Below are 21,202 nucleotides of genomic sequence, written 5' to 3'. Positions count from 1 at the left end.
CCCTGGAGGCCCCGTGGCTCTGACCACACCACTCCTCCCAAATGAGGATCTTTCCCCATCTTTTCAAAAAAAAAAATTTTTTTTTTTTTTTTGGTCTTTTTTTGCCTTTTCTAGGGCCGCTCCCACGGCATATGGAGGTTCCCAGGCTAGGGGTCTAATCAGAGCTGTAGCCACCAGTCTACACCAGAGCCACAGCAGCGTTGGATCCGAGCTGCGTCTGTGACCTACACCACAGCTCACGGCAACGCGGGATCCTTAACCCACTGAGCAAGGCCAGGGATTGAACCCTCAACCTCATGGTTCCTGGTCGGATTTATTAACCACTGCGCCAGGACAGGAACCCCATCTTTTCAAATTTTTGTTTCCACCTTTTAGGGCCACACCAAGACCAAATGGAAGTTCCCAGGCTGGGGTTGAATTGGAGCTGCAGCTGCTGGTCTACACCACAGCTACAGCAACTCAGGATCAGTCACGTCTGTGACCTACATCACAGCTCAAGGCAATGCTGGATCCCCCACCCACTAAGTGAGGCCAGGGATTGAACCCACATCCTCATGGATACTAGTCAGATTTGTTTCCACTGCACCACAACAGGAACTCCCCATTTTCTCAATGTCAATCCAACATCAGCTATCTTTCAATAGTATATTCCTTCCACACTAGTATATTCCTTCCAATCTTCTATAACACTGAAATGTTTTAGCCCAGATTGCATTCTTTGGAACTCTGGTTCCAAGAAATAAAAGAAGGGAGGATTCCACCATCTACATTTCATATACACTGCTTCCTTTACGCCATTTTGGGTATTTACAAAGCATCACCAATGGCACTGCGAAATCCTGCAGTAAAAAAAAAATTCTCTAGGATCAACCTGAATTTTCCCATTCTCTCTTTGACTGTAGGCTCTTTGGGGCATAACATTTATTTGTGGTCTGCACCCTGACCTGCACTGCCACAGTAAGAACTACCTGACTCACAGGTGGCCTGAACATGAAAACAGCAGAGGGGTTTTTTTTGTTGTTTTTTTAAGCCTCTGTTCCTCCAGGCACAAATGCAGCCAGATGTTCTGTTTCATTTCAGAAGCCACCGTGCTGATTTAGCTACCAGATTCCAAAGACCCTGCAGAGGGCTGCACTCAGTGGGCGCTCAGTGGTCACAGCCTGATCCATGAAATCCGGGAGGAGAACTCATCTGAGAGCCATGGGTTTAGGAGAATTGGGGTGGGGGTGTGGGTTGGCATCAGGCCCCCTTGTTGCTTTCTTGAGAAGTTGACAGCAACTTTTCTCCCAAGTAGGGGTGTCTGAGCCAAAGGTCCACATAGAGTCCAGAAACATCCCTCTGGAGTGCTCTCAGTCCTGGATGCTGAGGCCACGGTGGTGCCTCTTGCACACAGAGGACCAGCCACTCAGTGGCAGAACACTGTTAGGTGCTGAGAGAACCCTAAACAGAAAACATCATTCTCTCAGTCTGGAGGGCACCCCAGGGATCAACTGGAAATGTTGTCCAACAGCTCCACCCCCTGGAGTATGACTTCAATCTCAACAGGGACAGAGGTCTCCTACAACTAGTCCTTGGCCCCTGGACCTCTGAGTGCTAGAAGGGCAGTCATTTAGGGGAAATGTATGGCCAAGCCATCTGTTCAGAAGGACGCCTGGGCCTCCTGCTGTCCGCTTCCTTTCTCTGTGGGTCCTTCCTACTCAGAGAATGTGGCCAAGTACAGCACCTCCTACGGCTGGAGAGTCTTTAATGGAGGCAGAATTTCACCACAAAATCTCTCCCCACCTCGTCCCCTTTGTTTCCATAAGTTGCTGTGAAGCCACATTTTATCAATCAGGACCTGCTGCTACGTAAGGCAGCAGTGAAGAGTCCAGGTGGTCAAGGACGAGTCTCACCTGTCATAGACCCCACCTTCCTTCTTGCCAAGCACTGTGTGCAGGGTGGCACTGGGCTCCCAGCACAGGTGCTGAGAGCTGTCACCTGCGTCCAGGCCCCTATTCAGAACATGCAAGGCCGGTGGTTCCAACATGTTTAAGAATTCCAGGATGGTGACAGCAGCGCATTAAATCAGGTATCGACCTTCTGAGCACAGGGCCCTGTGCAACTGCGCAGGTCTTATGCCTGCCAGGTTGGTCCAGCTGATCTCTCCCAAGGACTCTGGGGGCTTAATGGTCTCACCCTAAGTCTTCATGGTGACAAGACAGCTGTCCCAGCCTCCTGGAAAGACTTCCTTGAAAGGGGACCCTCTGGCAGCCCCTCTGAGTGACCTCTCCAGATTTCCACTCACTCAAAGAACCCTTACAGCCCTGGATGGCCCCTCTAATCATCTGGGTTGACTTAACCTCCACATGCTGGTGGGGTCGGGCTCTTTCTTCTATATCGTATCCATCCCCAATCTTGAGGTTATTTTTCATTGATCTGTTTCTTTTTGGGTCCAGAAAAATCAGGCTTCCTTCCTACCTGGCAACCACATCTACTTTCCCAAGTTCAGGTCAAATTTTCTCCACACACAGGGAGTTCCCGACGTGGCGCAGCAGAAACGAATTCGACTCGGAAGCATGAGGTTGTGGGTTCCATCCCTGGCCTCACTCCGTGGGTTAAGGATCTGGCATTGCCATGAGCTGTGGTGCAGGTCGAAGATGCGGCTTGGATCTGGCGTGGGCTGGCAGCTCCAGCTCCTATTTGACCCCTAGCCTGGGAACCTCCATATGCCTCAGGTGAGGCCCTGAAAACAAAACAAAACAAAATAAATTTTCTCTACACAGATATCTGTCAGAACCTGCTTCTCCCAGTGCCCAAGTGTCTCCCCCAGGAGAGACCGGCACAGCCAGGCCTGCGTCTATCACGAGCATCTGTGTTTCTGTGAGCTGGCTGCCTGCTGGACCCATTTATTCCAAACTTCCCCTTAGACTGACTTTCTCTTTAGAACTGACATCTTCTCTCCTCCGCTGCGGCTCTTCTATCCCTCCACTGTGTTCACTGTCCATCTGTCCCTAGTTATCTGCCCCGATCCCTCTATCTCACAGTCTCTAAAAGCTCCCAGCATCCCTCTGTCCCTGAGTTCTAAAGTCACAGGATGTTTGAAAGGCAAAGGCATTGTATCAATGCCCTGCATCCTGCATCCCATATTCCATCCAAAATCGCCTATGTCACCTCCTCCAGCTGCCCAGCCTAAAACATATTAAACTGAAAATGTATTTTCAACAGGAAAAAGTGAACTGCTTAATAAATGGTGCTAGGAAAAACTGCTGGCCATTTAGAGACAAATTAGACTCCTCCTCCTACCTAGATCAAAAACAAAAATAAATCGGAGTTCCTATTGTGGCTCAGTAAGTTACAAACCTGACTAATATCCACGAGGATTCAGGTCGATCCCTGGCCTTGCTCAGTGGGTTAAGAATCTGGCTCAGATCTGGCGTTGCTGTGGCCGTGGCATAGGCGGGCAACTGCAGCTCCGATTTGACCCCCAGCCTGGCAACTCCATATGTTGCAGTGCCGCCCTAAAAAGCAAAAAAAAAAAAAAAAAAAAAAAAAAAAAACAGAAAAACAAAACCCAAAAATAAATCCCCATGGACTTGATATTTCAAACCTCAAATATGACATTACAAAATACCAGAAGAAAAAATATGAAAGAATATTTTTGTAATTTAGAGATGGGAGCAGACTTTCTAAGCAGGCTAAAATGGGGGGGGGGGGGTCCAGAAAATGGTGATTGACTGGACTACAGAAAAATGACGTATTTCCGTAAAAGATATGACACAAGAAACAAAGTTTAAAACGTCAAAAAGAAACAAAGTCAGGCAACATAGACTGGGAGAAAATATTTACAAGTTATATATAAAAGGTTTCAAACTCAAATACTTCAAGCAAAGTCAAGCAACACAGACTGGGAGAAAATACTCGCAGGTCATACATGAAAGGTTTCAAACTCAGAGCTCTTACAAAACCACAAGGAAAACAGGGAGGAGGAGCAAGGAAGGAAGGAAAAGAAACTAGGGAAAGAAAGAAAAAAAAAGAATGAATGAAAGAAAGGAAGGAAGGAAGGGAGAAAGGAAGGAAAAGGAAGGGATACAGGAGAGAAAGAGAGAAGGAAATAAGGAAAGAGAAGAACAGGAGCAGGCAATTTTAAAAAGAACAGTTAGTAAACTATAGCCCTCTCTTTTAAACCAACTCTCCCTAGAAGGGCTAGTTTATACATTGTTTTTAAAATCAACATTTGTGGAGGCTGGTTTAAACCTTTCCCTTTTCAAAGGATAGCTACAATGTTATCAGATTTATGCCATAAAATTCTCCAGGAGGGAGGGCAAATTTTAGAGACATCCCTAAATGCGGAGCCCTCTGATGAGAGACCAGTTGTACATGATGGCAAGGTAAGCTGATCACAAAAAATGAGGGCCAGGGTGCTCTGTGAATTACACTAATCTAAATTTTAAAGAAGATTAATTCTGTTATAGATAACTTATGCAATTATTAAATATATACAGAGGGAAAGACTGGAAGGAAATATGGTTGAACAGGAACAAGAGAAAGCTCTAGCGGTAACGATATGGATGGGCATAACTTTCTCCCTAAACATTTCTTCTAAAGCCTGCACCTGGCTTCAGGGCTGGCATGTGGGTGCTGCCACAGGGTCCCCAAGCAGAGTTCCTTCTCTGTCCTGGGACAGTCACACAGAACATCTATCCTCAGGCCCCCTTTACCTGGTACAGTTCTATTTTCTTCAGAGAGTACCTTAAGGTAACAATCTATTTACATCCGACAGACATAACATTGTTGACATAAAGTTTTTGCTTTGCTTCAAATCAAGCCCTCAATTTTATATTGGAAGAATTATGTACAACTTTGAAGAGAAAAACAAATACCATATGACATCACTTACATGTGGAATCTGAAATGTGGCACAAATGAACCTGTCTACAAAACAGACTCACAGACAATCAGAACAGCCTTGTGGTTGCCGAGGAGGAAGGGGGAGGGAGTGGGATGAGAGTTCGGTGTTCATAGACGTAAACTATTGCATTTAGAATCGATAGGCAATGAGGTTGTATTGGGACAGGGAGCTATAACCAGTCTCCCGGGACAAACCATGATGGAAACGAATATTAAAAAAGAATGTATGTATATACATTGTATGACTGAGTCACTTTGCTATACAGCAGAAATTGGCACAAGATTGTAAATCAACTGTAATTTTTTTAATTTAAATAAAATAAAACTTTGAAAGCTGGCACTCATAACACACTGTGGCAGCCAGGGGGCCCTGGGAGTAGGGAGGGGGCCCTGCCCAGACAAAGATTCATCCTGGGGGCTGGCAGAATGCCCAAGGCTGGGGCTGGGCACGTGGGCACCCACCCTGCCGGTCACCTTCTGTTCTGAGTCTGGGCTCCTCTGTCTCCTGACTTTGAAGTCAAGGTTTCACTCTTTTGACGAATAATCACGGCTGAAGTCTCCCCTTGCTACTAAAATAACTTTCCATGAAATACTCTGAAAGAAGCTTCTTGACTGTAAATGCTCTGAAATTATAAGAAATGCCTGTGTTTGTGTGTGGTTACGACTTGTGTAACTGATTCCACTGGGTTTTCGAGGTGAAAATTGCTCACTTTTGTCATTTCCCAAACCTGACATTCTTTCACTATAAGGTGGCAACTTCTCAGTTCTTTAAACTATTTTTTTCTTGAAGTTCTCATGAATTGATGGTTCCTGTTTTTCTGAACTGCTTGTCAAACCCATGTTTATGGGAGGCTCACAGACACCCTTATTCAATAACTAGGAAATGTGGCAAAAAGTCCCCACAGAAAATGTGACTTCCCAGCCACTAGGAGCCCCTGCCCTCGGCCTGTGACTGTGGCGTGATGGCATGCGAATGCTGGCGGAAGAGAAAGGCGACAGAAAAGGACAATGTGGGTGAAAGTTCTGACTGTCGGGGAGGCTCTCGGGTGTGAGGTTCGATGGTGCTCTCTGCTCTCGTGGAGACCGTGGTTCAGTCTCGGGCTGTCCCTAGGGGGGACGCATACCATAGCTGCCTCAGTGGACAGAGCATTGATCCCATTACATATAAAGATGAAGCATGTCTTTCATTGTCTTTCCTTTTCAAAAAAAAATTTAGGAGTTCCCTTCATGGCGCAGTGGAAGCAAATCCAACTAGGAACCATGAGGCTGCGGGTTTGATCCCTGGCCTCACTCAGTGGGTTGGGGATCTGGCATTACCATGAACTGTGGTGTAGTTCACAGAAGTGCTTGGATCCAGCACTGCTGTGGCTGTGGTGTAGACTGGCAGCGGTAGCTCCGATTCGACTCCTAGCCTGAGAACCTCCATATGCAGAGGGTGTGGCCCTAAAAAAAAAAAAAAAAAGTTTTTCAAAACAAACAGAAAGACCAAATTCCATTTTTCAGTCTCTGTGTCTCAGCAGATCTGGAAAAGTTAGAACAAAGTGCAAACGTCTTATTTGCTAAATAAGACATGATTACTGCGTCCATCATCCACTCATCCACTGTCAGCAGGTGCTTCTTGAGGTTGATCTGTGCTGAGCTGGAACCAGATGAGGACCTGGTTGGAGCAGCAGCTTTCAGCATCTTTAAGGACGTGCGTGTGTTCATTTCCTAGAGCTGCCATCATCACAAATTGCCGCACACGGGGACTCAAACCACAGAAACATATCACCTCATGGTTCTAAAGGCTGGAAGTATGCCATCAAGGTGAAAGCTCTGAAAGCTGCAGGGACGAATTGGTTCCAAGCCTTCCCCCCTCGCTCCCGGTACTTCCTGGCTTGTGGCAACGTCATATCCACCTTCACATGGCCTTCTCCCCGTGTGCGTGCCCCTCACATGTCCCCCTCCTGTAGGACACCAGCCATCATGGATGAGGGGCCCACGCCACTCTAGGACGATCTCATCTTAACTCACTACACCTACGATGACAGGCTTTCCAAATAAGGTCTCATTCTGGGTTACTGGGTGGGGGGAGGGTGTCGGACGTCGACATGTGAATTTGAGGGAGACACCGCTCAACCCATAACCCGCCCAGAGGCCTCCATGGTGACTCACAAAGTCGGACTCCTACTCACTTTCCCTGTCCCTTTATTCTGCCCATCTCTCCCCCCAAACTCATTCCCCTGAAAATAAGTTCCCGTCTTCATAAACACCTGCAGTCTGCTTTCTCTTCCGTCGTCGTCAGGTGTCAATGTCTACACTGAGAAGGAGTCAAACGAAAGGTCTTAAAAGTGTGGGATTCCGGCTACTCAAACTTCTGCTGCTGGTGAAAACGGTCCTGAGCAAGGCTGCTGGCCAGTCAGGTGTCTGGAAGGGACAGGGATGGACAGAAGGGCCAGGCCATTGTCCCTCGGCAAAGCTGTCGGCCACCCTGAACCTCCTGTTGCCTTCTATCCCCTAACCCCATGGGCAAAATTCAGGTCAGGGGCTGCAGCGAAGACACTGTCCATTGAGAAGCTGGTGTGGCCATGGCCTTGGGGAACTAGCTGGCCTGGACTCTGGCTCCCCCCCATGTCAGCTGTGTGACTCAGGCGCTGCTTCCTCTCAGAGAAATGGGGACCATGATTTAGGGTTATTCAGTGAGTTACAGCATATGAGACACTGGCCCCAAGTCAGTGCTCATGAAAAGCCAGGCGTGGCTGCTTGTGGCCCCTTCTCCCACCGCAGGAGCCCTGACTTTCACTGGTTGGGGGTGGTTTTCTCAGAAGAATCCTGAGATGAATTCTTCTGAACCCTCAGTCTCCATTTCCCTATCTGTCTGTTTTGTAAATACAGTTGGGGGTCAAGGTGACTGGGGGTCCTGGACCCTCAGGAAGGACAGGGATTCGGAGTTACTACTCTTTTTGTCTAGCCCCCACCCGGTTCCCAGACGGCACCTCGGGAGTGGAGACGCAGCCCCAGGGAATGTGGTTTAGAACAGCCTGACTCCAATGATGACAACTGCCCCCTGGGGTCCCCTGAGGCTTCACTGGGCACCACAGCCCACACATGTACGACTTCCCAGCATGGGAGGGTCTGCCCACCTGTCGCCTGGACAAGCTCAGGGCCCCACCCGCAGGACATGGGAGAAGGGGACATTCGGCAAGCCCCACTTGAACCCCGAGACCCGGCAGCTCCAAACAAGAGCCGCTGAGCTTGGAGTCCGCAAGCCCATTCTCTCCACACACAAAAGTGGTTTCAAAAATGACTGTGAGAGTTTTTGCGGAAAATAGGAAAGAAAAGAAAAAGGCTCATTCAACTACGTGCTTATATTTGCATATAGAAACTCTGGACGGATACATAAGAAACTAAGAATAGGATGATGGGGGGTGGAGGGACCAGTAGGAACCAGAGGGGAGACTGGTGGGAACGTGTTTTTCACTGGACATCTTTTCATAGTTTTATTTTCGAGACTTCTACAAACAAATTAAAGCTGGGAACCCTATTCTGTAGTCACTACATGTGCAGATCGAAAGAGACATTCTGTATGGTCATCTCAAGAGATGCTGAGAAGCATCAGCTGAAGGTCAGCGCCCCCGTGCGCCCCTTTCCAGGTGCCACCTGAGAGGTGCCCATGGCGGGAGGATCCTCCCCATTGCTGACCAACAGGAGGGCTTCCGGTGAGACTCCCTGCAGCCATCAGAGAGCCACTTGCGAAGAAGTTACAGAAAAAGTTGTCTCCCCTCAGAAATAATGTACTCGGATGCTCCTAAATGGCTTTCATCTGGATATGGTTTTGGAAAAAGAATCCCCCCTCTTTAGTGGCCATTTCTATTCTGTTCAGGTGCCTGCAGTGATCGACTCAGCTGGTAAACACATACGCAGGTGATGCCCACTTTGGACCAGAAGTTAGAACCTGGGAGACCCGCTTTCTCCTGCAGAACCTCGTGGTTTGCAGTCACCTCCTGTGCTGCTGGGTGGCAGTCTGCACTCATTCTGAGTCTCACCTCTCCCTCCGCAGAGCTTACCCCAGAGCAGGCACTTCTGGGGACTTCAAAGGGACCGCGCACAGTCAGCCACCCGTCTGTCAGGCTGGGCTCAGCGGCTCCAGCTTGAAAGGCAAATCTGAAGCAAATCGAATGCATCCAACCCACAAACTCTGAGGATGTCGCTGTATGAAGCGACTAAAACAGCGATGACTGACAGCTGAGCATTCAAATGTTCTAGAAGTTTAAGGCAACTTGCTCCTAGTATCTAATTGTTACACAGATACCCAAGGGTTAGCTTGCATTGCCAAAAGCTCCCCCTGCCTGGGGATGAGGAAAAGAGAGAAAGGGAGAGAAGGAGAGCCATCAGAAGTCTGAGTAGCTACATCATCACTACCTGCCTCCCTGTCTATGGGATCACATTGCATATTTGACTGTATGTTCATCATCCTTTCATCCACATCACTGAAACCTGTGCAGCAAGGTCAGCTGCTTCTATTTGGTAAGGTGCTGGCAACTTTGAAGTCAGTCACTAGTGGAGTGCCACAGGTCTCTGCTCTTGGTCTACACCGATACAAGAGGTCTTTCAGGGGAGCTATAAAGGGACTGTCTCTGCAACTGGCAGATGATGTCAAGCTTCACATTTTATTTAGCGAATATATGGGCCACCTCTAGAAGATCAAACTAAAGAGAATGTATAATTTTACTTCTGTTTAAAAAAAAATCAAAAATCAGTTAGCAAGTCAAAATGATAGAGCTGTGCCTTTAAACATGTCCCCACATGGAGGCAGGGGAGACAGCCAACTGTGGGTCCAACAGACAGGTGTGCTGGCCAAAAACAGCCTAGCATCCCTTAGAAGGGAGGGTGTGGTGCTCTAGTGAAGAGGGACATCAGAAAATTGCAGTCCCAGAGTTCCCCCCGTCGTGGCTCAGCCACAAGGAACCTGACTAGGATCCATGAGGATGAGGGTTCAATCCCTGGCCTCGTTCAGTGGGTTAAGAATCCAGCATTGCCGTTAGCTGTGGTGTAGCTCACAGACGTGGCTCGGATCCTGCGTTGCTGTGCCTATGGTGTAGGCTGGCAGCTGTAGCTCTGACTTGACCCCTAGCCTGGGAACCTCCATATGCCGTGGATGCCACCCTAAAAAAAAAAAAGAAAGAAAAAAGAAAAAAAGAAAATTGCAGTCTGTGCCAAAGAGGGCAGCACAGGGTCAATGTCACTGAACCCCTCACTTCACGATGAATCTTTAAGGAACTGTGCAGAGAAGGAAGAGCTTGAACCTAAGTGGTTACACCCATACAGTTGGAAGGGCTCTGGCATGAAAGAAGCTGGGGCTCATGTCATAATTCAGCAGTTTAGGGGACCAAATAATGGCTCAGTGGATGCTAATGAATGTGTTAAATTATGGCCACACGTGCGCAAGGACATCATCTGTGCCCCAATGGGCTTGTGCCTGGCTGAGAGCTGCAGGGCCAGTGCCTGGCTTAGCCTCTTCCTCCCACTCAGCTCCTCTCCCCACTGCTTGTATGTTTCTTGTCAGTGATGGCTGGACACCACTGACTGCTTCTCTCAAAAAAGTCAAAAGGGTCAGGCATTCCCATTGTGGCTCAGCAGGTTAAAAACTTGACTGATACCTATGAGGATGCAGGTTTGAGACCTGGCCTTGATCAGTGGGTTATAAGCATCCAGCGTTGCAGCAATTGGCAGTGTAGGTCACAGACATGGCTGTGTGGCTGTGGCTGTGGCTGTGATGTTGGCCTGCAGCTGCAGCTCTGATTTCAACCCCTCGTCTGGAAACTTCCATATGCTGCAGGTTGGGCCCTAAGGGAAAAAAAAAAAAAAAAGTTAAAACACTCTTGGGGAATTTGTAGAAGGACAGAGAAAGGAGCCACGCCTGAGGTTTCCTTAGGCCAATCTGGTTAGTCCCTGAAGAGGTTTTACACAAACAAAACTAAGGATGCCTATCCCCAAGTTCATCATCAGATTCCATAAGCAAAGAATTGGCTGTGTGCTTCTCAGCTGAGGCCCCACCCCTCCAAAAAGCTGCAGATGTCAGGCACCCATCCCCCCGATCAAGACCCTCACTCCGCACCCTTGAGGCCCTGAGAGTCACTTGGGGTTTTATCCCCCAGAGATGGGGACACTGAGGCTTGCGCTTGTGGCCACTAGTAGTAGAGGCTTGGGACCCCCATCTGCCCAGCCCACAGCCCCTGGCTAAGGGGTTCTCCACCTGATAGGGCCACCCACCCTCTGGGGACCAGCTGAGGGGGCACACACTGTCCAACCCACCACCTGCACCCCAGAGCCACATCCCTCTTCGTGGTGATGGCCTGACTGTCAAAACCGCCCAGATTAGGAAAACAAGCTCTAAGTCTGTGCCGTCCAACAGAGTAACCACGAGCCACATTTGGCTTTGTGCACTTACATTTAAATTCACTGAAATGAAAAAAAAAATTTTTTTAATTTGGACCCTGAGTCACTAGCCATGTGTGGGTGTGGCTCCCTGTTGGACAATGTGGTTGGAGGGCTAAGGATGCCACAGAAGACACTGTGTGACTTCCACAGGTCCCTCCTGCCCCCCAGGCATGTTCTGCTTTTTCTGGTATCACAGCTCTTTCTGGCCCCTCAGGCCCAGACAGAGGTGCAGGTTAGAAGAGGCCCAGCAGCCGGCAGCAGGCAGGACAGGGCATAGAGGGGCCCCACTGGACACTGCTGAGGGCAGCTGCAGAGGCTGGGCACTCACACCAAGGCCGCAGGAAGAGTGGCACATCTCTAGTAGGAAGCCGTGGTCAGGGGACTGACCCCTGGCTCATGTGGATGACAATGGGCTGGAGCAGGGCCCTAAGGAGCTTTGGGGCCTTGCCTCTGCCAAGTTTCCAGAGCTGAAGCAGCAGTGGTGGTGGCCACCTGAGGCAGTGGCCTCCCTGGTTTTCTGGCACCATGTCACCCCTGAGATTGTTTGATGACACCAGAACCAACAAGGATCCCTAATAATGACTGCACTTGAATTCCCCAGCTGCTGGGCTGAGGGGCCAAAGCAGAGACAGGGTGAGCCTGGAACAGATTTCATATAATTTAGAGATTTAGGGAATAAAGGAGTGTTCTAGTTTTGATACCTTAGCTTTGTAGACCGAAACCCATGCCCACTGAACAAATCAATTGAGCAAGTAGAGCCATTACAGGAGGAGGAGGAGAGGAGAGTAGCTGCATCCACTCTGAGAGTCCTTCTCTGAAAACCTACACCATCATCTCCAAACCTGACTGGAGGCTCACCAGCAACACACAATAGGCCAGACCTGCCTGCCATCCTCAGAGGCACTGCTGTGGGTCACCCACAGTCCAGGAGATCAGCCACAGTCCAGGGGAGTAGCCACAGTCCAAGGGATCAGCCAGAGACCAGAGGATCACCCACAGTCCAGGGCAGGAGGTCACCATGCCGAGGCCCTCCCAGGGTCTACTTGGGCATCGTATACATGAGAGACAAGGCCTGGGGCCCATAATACTCTTAAAATGTTTTAGTTTATTTTCAAATTAAAAGAAGAAGCTGAGTATATTGAAAATAAATATATACTAATAAACCCAGTCTGGGTATCATGCATCTTTGTACCAAGACAGTCACTGTATGTTTTGTGGGGGGGTAGTTTTTGTCCTCAGGAAGGGGCCATGAGAACAGAACACATGAGGTTCATGAAGTTACTCTGCAGCCCTGAGCCTCTGACTGCTAAACCTGAAACACAAAAGGCAGCTCCATGCAGAAGGGACTCTGACATCCTGACAAACCCTCTTAGTTGAGCTACAGATTGAATTTCAGCAGTGATTTCTCCCACCTCCCTCTATCATGCAGGTAAACTCACTCCAAATATAGTCACATCCCCAGGCAAAGCTCCTGGCCTCCCAAACCTGCTCGATCTGCCTGCTCTGCCAGCCTCAGCACTGGCTTCCTTCCTCCAAGTTGCCTTATGGCTTCAGGGAGGCTGCTGGATCTCCAGCCATCACCTGTGCATTTCACACAGGAGGAAGGAGGGAAGTAGGGGATAAAGGTTAAGCCTCTTGGATATCAAGGTCCTTTAAGGAACTTTCCTAATGTACCCAATTACCCATTACTGACTATGCCTTCCACTGGCCACCTTATTTGTTCAGGAGGCTGGAGGAGGAAGGCCCAGAGACGGTGCAGGGCAAGAAGGCACAGGAGGGGACTTAGGTCAAAGGTGGAGTAATAGCAAACACTCCCCCTCCTCCAAACCCCTCCTGTCTTCCTACATCCTCCTGGCCCTGATGGTGTCACTAGATAACAGGCATTTGTGTGAAGGGGAGAAGGTAGTTTCACCCTCTCCAGGCTGGGATCAGATTGAATGATGCGAATAAATTACAGGTCCTTGGAGCCCAACCTCTTCGCTTTGAGCCATCCTGCTCTTTGCTGGAAACTCCTCGCCCAGCCTCGGAAGCCAGGTCTGGGCAGTTTCCTTGGCTGCGGCCAGGACAGGAAGGGTGTGGTCCAGACTCGGAAGCCCAACCGACTGAGTTCTCTGGAAGAGCTGGCTTGGAGGAAAGGGGTGAGTCATGAGCTCAGACATAGCTGAGATTCCTGGTGTGTCCCCGGCAGAGGAAGAGCGCTCAGCTTGGACCCATTCTACAGGGTGTCTTCTCTAGGCAGGAGATGCTGCTGGAGGTGAGTGCCCCACCTCCCTGGGCCAGTCTCCTGGAGCATCCACCATGGTCTGACCTTATCGGGCTTATGTCTATTTCACCAGAAAGCTGCGAATAAGGAAGACCTCGTCTTCCAGTTCACCCCACATCGCTGGGTCCAAAACCAGACGATGGAGTTCAAAGCCAAGCTCCTCTTCTCGCTAACAGTGTGGACTTAGGCATCTCCCTAAATCCCTCTGTGTCCCAAGTTCCTCGTCTGGATGGGGAGGGGGCGGGGAGGGCACAATAATTGACAGAATCTGCTGCACAGAGTTCTCTGAACACTAAGTGAGGTCATGCAGAGCCCTGCGTGGCAACAAGTCAGCACTCCATAAACAAAGAGTCCTCATTGTGTTACTGGGTAAATGAGAAATAGCTGCATGATTCTATTTAGACATAATAAAAAAAAATCAAACAAGTGCTTTCTGTCCCTTTGCGTGCCCCCCTCCAAGTTGTTTCCAGCCCATGAAGCCATGTAACCCTCCTGATACTTCCAGGGAGAGGAACATGGTTATCTCACATCTGCTGGTTGCCCATCTCATATCCTTTCTCCTCCACCTCCTGTTGGTCAACAACCCCATTTCCTGTTGGTCAAAAACGATTTCCCAGGATCCTCTTCAGAGACCATGGCCAAAGAAAGACACAGGAAGAAAGGGTCAGTTGGGGGTGCTAGGAAGGCTCTTTAAAGGAGACAGACATCTAAGACTCTTAGCCTTTTGCCCCCCACTCCCCTCCTTCCTCATGTGTGGAATGCAGAAATGATGGCTGGATCTCCAGCAGCCTTCATAAGACCCAAGGAAGGAAGCTAATGTTAAGGATGGCAGAGAAGACACATGAATGAACAGAATGCCCTTTGCCCTTTGTTCTGGACAGCCTGCTCTGTCTTCTTCTGTCTGAGAGCAACTACATCTAACACTTGCTGGATGCACTACTACTTTGTAAAGTTTCCCTTTATATCTGGCTAAACTATTAGAAACCCCTCAATCCCTCTCTTACTCTGTAAATGATTTGTCCAGTGAGAACAGCTAAAATGATACATTTTTTTCTGCCATATTAAACATTCTAATATTTTAAATATGATCAGTTTTCGAAAGGATGGGGTAGATGGAAAGGTGAAAAGCCCAAGCAGCAGAAGACTTTGCTTGCAGGATAGTCAATCCTGAAAGCAAAAGACAAGCCAGAAAATCATAATGGATGAGAATGGTCAACACCATTAGCTTTTTGGATTATACACGGTGCAATACAACCAGGTTTTCTGTGCTTTTTTTTTTTAATCGGAGGAATCCTCTGAGACCAGCCCAGTTCCCCACCCACCTCTCCTTCCTGTAGCCTCAACTTCCTTCTGATCTGTTGATGGTTTCTCCTTGCCTGTGCTCTGTGGTCTAAACAGAACCCTCCTGCACCCTGTAGGAGCCCAAACCCTACCCAACATCTCAGGGCCTCACCCAGTACTGCCCCACCCATGGCACTGGACAGAGGGTCCTCTGGATTAGGGTACAAGAGGCAGCTGCAGGAAAACACTTCCCCACAAAGTGGCACCATTTTGACTGACTGACTGACACAACGGAGCCAGCCCTCAGCCTGCAAAGCCTAAACTCAGAAAGGAGATGCACAAAGCACTGGGGACCTTCCCTGGATGGGGCGGGGCTAGAGAAGGCAGGCAGAGCAAAGGGACATACTGGGTACTTCTCTTGGACCCCCTGCAGAAGGTTTGGCTTTTGAGGCACTGCATGATCTTAAATATCTCCGGAATCAACCAGGAAAGGCCATGTTATGTTCCCCCGGGGTTTTTGTTTTAAGTGTATCTTACTTAATATTTTCAATATGAGTCACCTCCATATATTATGATGATTTTCAAATAACCAGAAGTTGACTGTAGCTGGCTTTAGACAGGAAGCATGGGTACAGAATCCAGCTGCTTCCACCCTAGGGGCCGGTCTGTGTTCAGTGGTCCTGTATTTTCTGGCTTGTGGCCTCAGGTTGTTGGCTTATGCATGGAAACCTCCTGGCCCCCTGCTCTTCCTGACTCTCCTCTTGATGGGAGGAAAGAGCTCTCCCATCACCGATGCACTTCTTAAAGCAACTGCTCTGCCTGATACACCTGCCTGGGAATCCTGTTCCTCCGGGGAGCTGAGTGACCGGTCATCCTTCCTACTTTCCGGGATGGGTATGTATGTATGTATGTATCTATGTGTGTGTGTGTTTATGTATGTATGTATGTATGTGTGTGTGTGTGTGTGCGTGTGCGTGTGCGTGTGTGTGTGTGTGTGTGTGTGTGTGTTGGGGGGAGGGGGTTAAAGGTATTGGACAGAAAGTTACTACCATGTGGTTGAGGGTGAATGAATCGGGAGCTGTTCTTGCTGTGATGATATTAAGGACAAGGAAGACAACCATGATGGTGATAATGGTGGTGATGACATTTAAAAACCCAGGTGTTCCTGGAGAGAACCAAGAAGGCCTTCCCTTTTACCTAATCAATAAATGTCCTGCAGATGCAGAACATGGCATGTAGCCGATGACACAGACAGGATCTCACTTCAGGGGCATGAGAGCCAATTTGTTATAGACACCCACGGGGCTCAGGGCCCAGGTAGAGATGGGAAGGTGTTTAGGTCTATTGAATCAGTGAATGTGTACTTAACAGTTACTGAGTCTCCTTGTAACCATGTGCTGATCATCACCAATCTCTACAAGGACCCAGGGGGTTGTGCTCTCATATTCCCATTTCCAGAAGAGGAGGTAGGGCACCAAGAAGTGGAGAAACTTGCCCAAATGGCCAAACAGCAAGCAGAGGTGGGGGCACCTGTCAGGTCCCATGGAAACCGCTCAGCAGGAAGGAACATGAGCCCAAGTGCAGCTGTTGATGAGGAGCGGAGAGTGGGGGACAAGGCCAGCAAGCCACAGGCCAGTCCCCAGGCTGAGGGCGCTGTGACAATAGGGCACCAGGCAGCTTCCAAATGTCATCCAACTGTCAGCGTTCTCTTTTGGCCCTCGATGTCCTTTTCAAACGTCTCTGCTCAGTATCTCCCATAGAATGTCTCCTCATGACTCCCTGCCTGCATCCATGCCTAGAATCAGCATCTCTGGGTAGTTAAAAAAATATGGCCAAGCAGCAAATCATATTAATAAATGCTCTCTTTTCAGACGTATTCAGTGGCCTTATCTCTGACCTCTTAAGATGACTCTCCTGATTACCAAACGGCAGTTCGCCCCAGGCTTATGTCTCACAGGTAAGAGCTGAATGGACCTTCAGCAGCCACACAACTGCCTGACTCCTACGTGAAAGAACACAATCAGTGTCTGGGATAAAATCAGCCTCCTCAAAGCCACTCCCCCAACCGTGCTTATCCAGGAGGATTTCATGACACGGCACCCGGTGGTAAACACACGTCAGGTACCTGGCGTGTTCTCAGAGATGCAGGAGAAGAGGCCGGTGCACACAGAGCACAGAGGCAGCGCCTAAGGCATTTCTCCTCTTATGGGCTCTTCATTCTGGGAAGATGGCAATTTCTCTGAGCACTTATGAAGACTACTCCCTAAGAGAGATAGACTGGGCAGCTTCCCCACCCTGGCAACCCCTGGTGTCTGCCCGGCTGAGGCCCCAAATCGACACGCATACGGCTGTGACTCAGCCTTGGGACACTGCTCTGATCCCATTGGAATCACAAGATCTTGCTTCAGAAAGTCAAGGCACTGATTCAGGGGCCACAAGCCAGTCCAGAGACCTTCAGAGAGCAGGTAAGAAGAGAAACTAGTAGAGCTACTGAGGGGGTCCCTTTGGTGTCCACAGCCTGGTCTACACACTTGGATGCTTGGCAAGTGCTGGCTCCTGAGTCCTCCTAGCTGCCCTCTGAGGTGGGCAGTGTCAGGGTCTGGAAGCCCAAGGCTATTGGAGTCTTGGGACACAAGGGTTCATCAGGATCTGCGTGCCAAAGAAAACGGGACCCTCTACTCACAGTCATCAGAACACACAAAAGCAATGCAGCACAGGCCAGCAGAATTTAGTGGGAGGATGGATTCAAACAGGTAAACAGGTCCGCATTTGGCCCTTGAGCTGTTAGTCTGCAACCCCAGCTTCTCTCTCTCTCTTCTTTTTTTTTTTTTTAAATCTTCTTAATATTTTTCTCATTTTACATGAGAAGAGTCACATTTGAGGGAAGATTGCTTCCTCGGAATCCTGCTCTCTGCTTTTAAGCTGACAGTTTTCCCATGCTATGGGTCACCTGCAGAATGCAGGCTTCGAAGCTCCTGCTGTGACCGTGACTGCCACTCTTGCTGGGTCCCTCAGCCAGTGGGACATCACGGGACACTAGACGCACCAACTTCAGCCCCGAGTCCCCCTAACCCTTTATAAACTCTGGGTTTCACATTGCAACAACCATAGGCTCAACCAATTCCATCACGGCACAACCTAAATTCATCCACATCAGCCAAAGAAGGTGGGCCTGGCACAGAGGGACCCCTCAGCATAGGGGCCTCCCAGCCACATACAGCAGAGCTGAGACAGAAGCTGGAGGGCTCCCCAGAACAGGTTGGTTTTAACTGAACACCCAACAGCCAGATTCTCCTAGAGGGGCCTGGCAGCCACTGCACTGCATTGGGGGCAGATCGAATGTTCTCTTAGCAGCTCCAATTTTAGAAATCAGGTGCTGACTCATTATTAACCCAGGAAGCCCACGCTCTCAAATGACTGTACTGAAAAAGCCCTCTGTCATACCCTGCTTACTGATGTGCAGATTTTTAAGCAAATTTGAAAAATGTTTATCATAAGGTATTTATGACATTTTAACCGTTTCACTTACAGTAACCAGATGACATTTAAAAAAAAAAAAAAAAAGTTTCCTGTATTTTACTTGACAGTAAAGCTAAGCTTCATCAGAATAGTCATGGCTTGAGAAACACACATCAAGGTCAAGTCAAGCCTCAGGGATTCAACTACCCCATCCTCACCCCCTACCCCCAAAACCACCCCCTCCCCCAGCATATTTTCTTTCTGATTTTACTACAGTTTGCGACCTTCAGTGTTAAGGAAAGGCAAAAAAAAAAAAAAAAAAAAATCAATTAAGTTCCTGGAATCATTCACATGCTTTGAGAGAGAAGCCAAAAATCTGTCTCTCTCTTGTATTTCTTGCACTAAAAAGTGGGCAGCTCAGACCACGCGGCTAGAAATTGCTCAGAAGCTGTCCTTCCTCCACCTCTGAGAAGCGGAAGCTAGCCCAACCTCAGCACCCCTGGGTTAGCACAAAATCACCCACCTCCATCTCTGAACTTCCCTTTGGCTCCTGAGAGGAGTCTCAAAACAGCTTCTTTTAAACCAGCCAAGCATCATTGTCTCCTCCAAGACAACATACTATACCAGCAGCATTCTTACAATTAACCACTCAGAAAGTTCTCCAGACGATCAGGCTCACAGACAGTAGCTAGTGGGGGTGGGGGCCGACGGAGACACCTTGCTAAAATCAGCCTCATAATCTGAGTCCAACACCTTGTCTGCTCCAAGACCCCACAGCTTTCAAAGAGCTAAGTCTCTGAGGCAAACTGCAGAAATGAACATGAAATTGACAGAAATATACTCACCAGGGAGAGGCTTCCACCTTCCCAGGAACCCACTGTGAAATTCTGAAGACAGATGCTCACTCAAGCAACAGCCCGCCTGGAATGTCAGTTTGAAACTTAAAAAGCAACGATCATACAGTCAGTTATTTCCCTCCATTCCCAGTGATGTCCACACGATTGAGACTCAAAAAAAAAAAAAAAGAGAGAGAGAGAGAGAAAGGCGCACACCTCAATCTTCATTCTCATTGGAACGAGATGACTCATGCTGACTCAGAGCCACCACTTCCTCTCCCGACATTCTCTTCATACTTGTGAGCTGGGCTGGTCCTGTTCCCAGGGTCTCTGCAGCCTTTCCTGGAAGAACAGCTTTTCTGACCCCCAGAAAGCAGACCCAGCCACTGCTCTCATGCAGCCCCCCGGGGAAAAGCTTTATTTAGGAGATCGGAGAATAGCCAGAGAAAGAAAATGCATGCATCTCATGTGCATTTCAATCTCCAACTGTGCATTGAAATTTTGTAACCGAAGGCAGAGTCCCTGCAGGAAACTATGGTTCTTTTCAGGGCATTTCAGGGTGGGGAGGTTGGAGTGACTTTGCCCTGGTCATACTTATTTCAGTGCACTTTTTCTTCTACCTCTGATATAATAATAAATTGCACAATCTAAAGTCTTGACCTCTTTGAAGCTGTTGGAAGGTGTGTGTCCTGCCTTTGGGATCGAGTGAGTTACAAAATCTCTTCTCTCCACCTTTCAGACTTCAAGCATAGGCCAGATTGGAACATTCAAGTCCCAAGGAATGAAATGAAAGTATAACACTGGAAATTAAAAAATAATAATAAAACCGTTGATGGATGTTTCCGTTCCAGAACTGAGGAGCCTTTGCCTCCCAGTTTTCTTTGGAATGATCCCAGGGTGTTGGGGGTGGGGGCAGCCTTCCGCAGCTTCCCACATTTTTAAATTATGAGAAGCAACGGAAGAGCAGAAGCCATGTGATCTTGAGCTGCCTGTGAGCCAGCTGAGAAGGGTGGCTGTGGTTGTATCAGACCCATCCTAGATTCTGGAGGGTGACCCACGCAAGACCAGGGGTGAGCCCTGGTGCCATCACTTTTTCTGACCTAGCACCTGCCACTGTGCGGGCCATGCTGGGAGAGCCCTAAAGCATCGAGAGCAAATGAGGCAATGACGGTCTGGAGGAGGACGGAAGACCCAGGCAGGCTGCATCTGGGTGCAAGGGTCTTCACCTTGGAGGGTCGGGAGACCAAGCTCCATTTACAGCTGGATTCATACTATGAGGGGGGATAAAAACAATACCTGTTCATTATTCTAGATCTCAGTTCTAACAACAGGGCAACAGGAGCATTTTCTGTCAGACAACATCAAGTCTTTCAGGTCCCCAGGAAAGCTGTAGTTTATTAGTCAATTGGCCAAATATTCTTATTTCTCACAGTTTTTTGTTGTGGGTTTGTTTTTTGTTTTTTTTTTGTTTTTTCCCCAAAAGAGTGGAAAGCCTGTTGGTTTTTCTGGAATTTCAGAACAGCTTTGACGTGCAGTTCATTGCAGTGCATTTTCTTTCTTTCTTTCCTTTTCTTTTTTTTTCCCCCTTCTTTTTAGGGCCACACCTGAGGTAACATATGAATGTTCCCAGGCTAGGGGTTGAATCAGAGCTGCGGCTGAGAGTCTATGCCACAGCCATAGCAATGCCAGATGTGAGTCGCATCTGCAACCTACACCACAAGTTACGGCAACACCAGATCCACTGAGCAAGGCCAGGGATTGAACCCTCATCCTCACGGACACTAGTCAGGTTTTTGACCCACTGAGCCATGACTGGAACTCCCAGTATGTTCTTTAGGGGGAGAATGGGGAGGGGAGATGGAGCAACCTGTCCCTAAGGGACACATCTGAGGCCGTGAGGGACCAGCAGCCTCATGAGAAGCACCTGTTGATGCCAAGAGCTGTGGGGGCTGTTGAAGCAGGGGTTGTGAGGTGTTATTTTTGTCCTGTATGTAGGAAGCCAGCTTTTACTTATGAAGACTTGTATTAAGTCAGCCCGTTAATCCCTGGGGGAACT

The 21,202-nt window shown here is 48.7% G+C and overlaps 1 long non-coding RNA gene across 13 annotated transcripts in view; it reads right to left on the bottom strand.

Moving 5' to 3' along the window:
• Positions 1 to 20,700, bottom strand: part of LOC106509733 — a 283,958-nt gene extending 263,258 nt beyond the window's left edge. For 5 of the 13 annotated variants that reach the window (XR_002342501.1, XR_002342492.1, XR_002342502.1 and 2 more), the window contains exon 1: positions 19,156 to 19,963. This is a non-coding gene — a long non-coding RNA (uncharacterized LOC106509733). Of the gene's footprint in view, positions 1 to 19,155 lie in introns of all 13 variants that reach the window. The other 8 variants (XR_002342497.1, XR_002342496.1, XR_002342494.1 and 5 more) reach the window with 7 other exon arrangements.

This window comes from Sus scrofa, chromosome 3 (genome assembly GCF_000003025.6).
Source record: "Sus scrofa isolate TJ Tabasco breed Duroc chromosome 3, Sscrofa11.1, whole genome shotgun sequence".
NCBI classification, from domain to species: domain Eukaryota; kingdom Metazoa; phylum Chordata; class Mammalia; order Artiodactyla; family Suidae; genus Sus; species Sus scrofa.
Note: the sequence above shows the minus strand (reverse complement) of the source record. Positions and strands in the feature narration are given on the sequence as shown.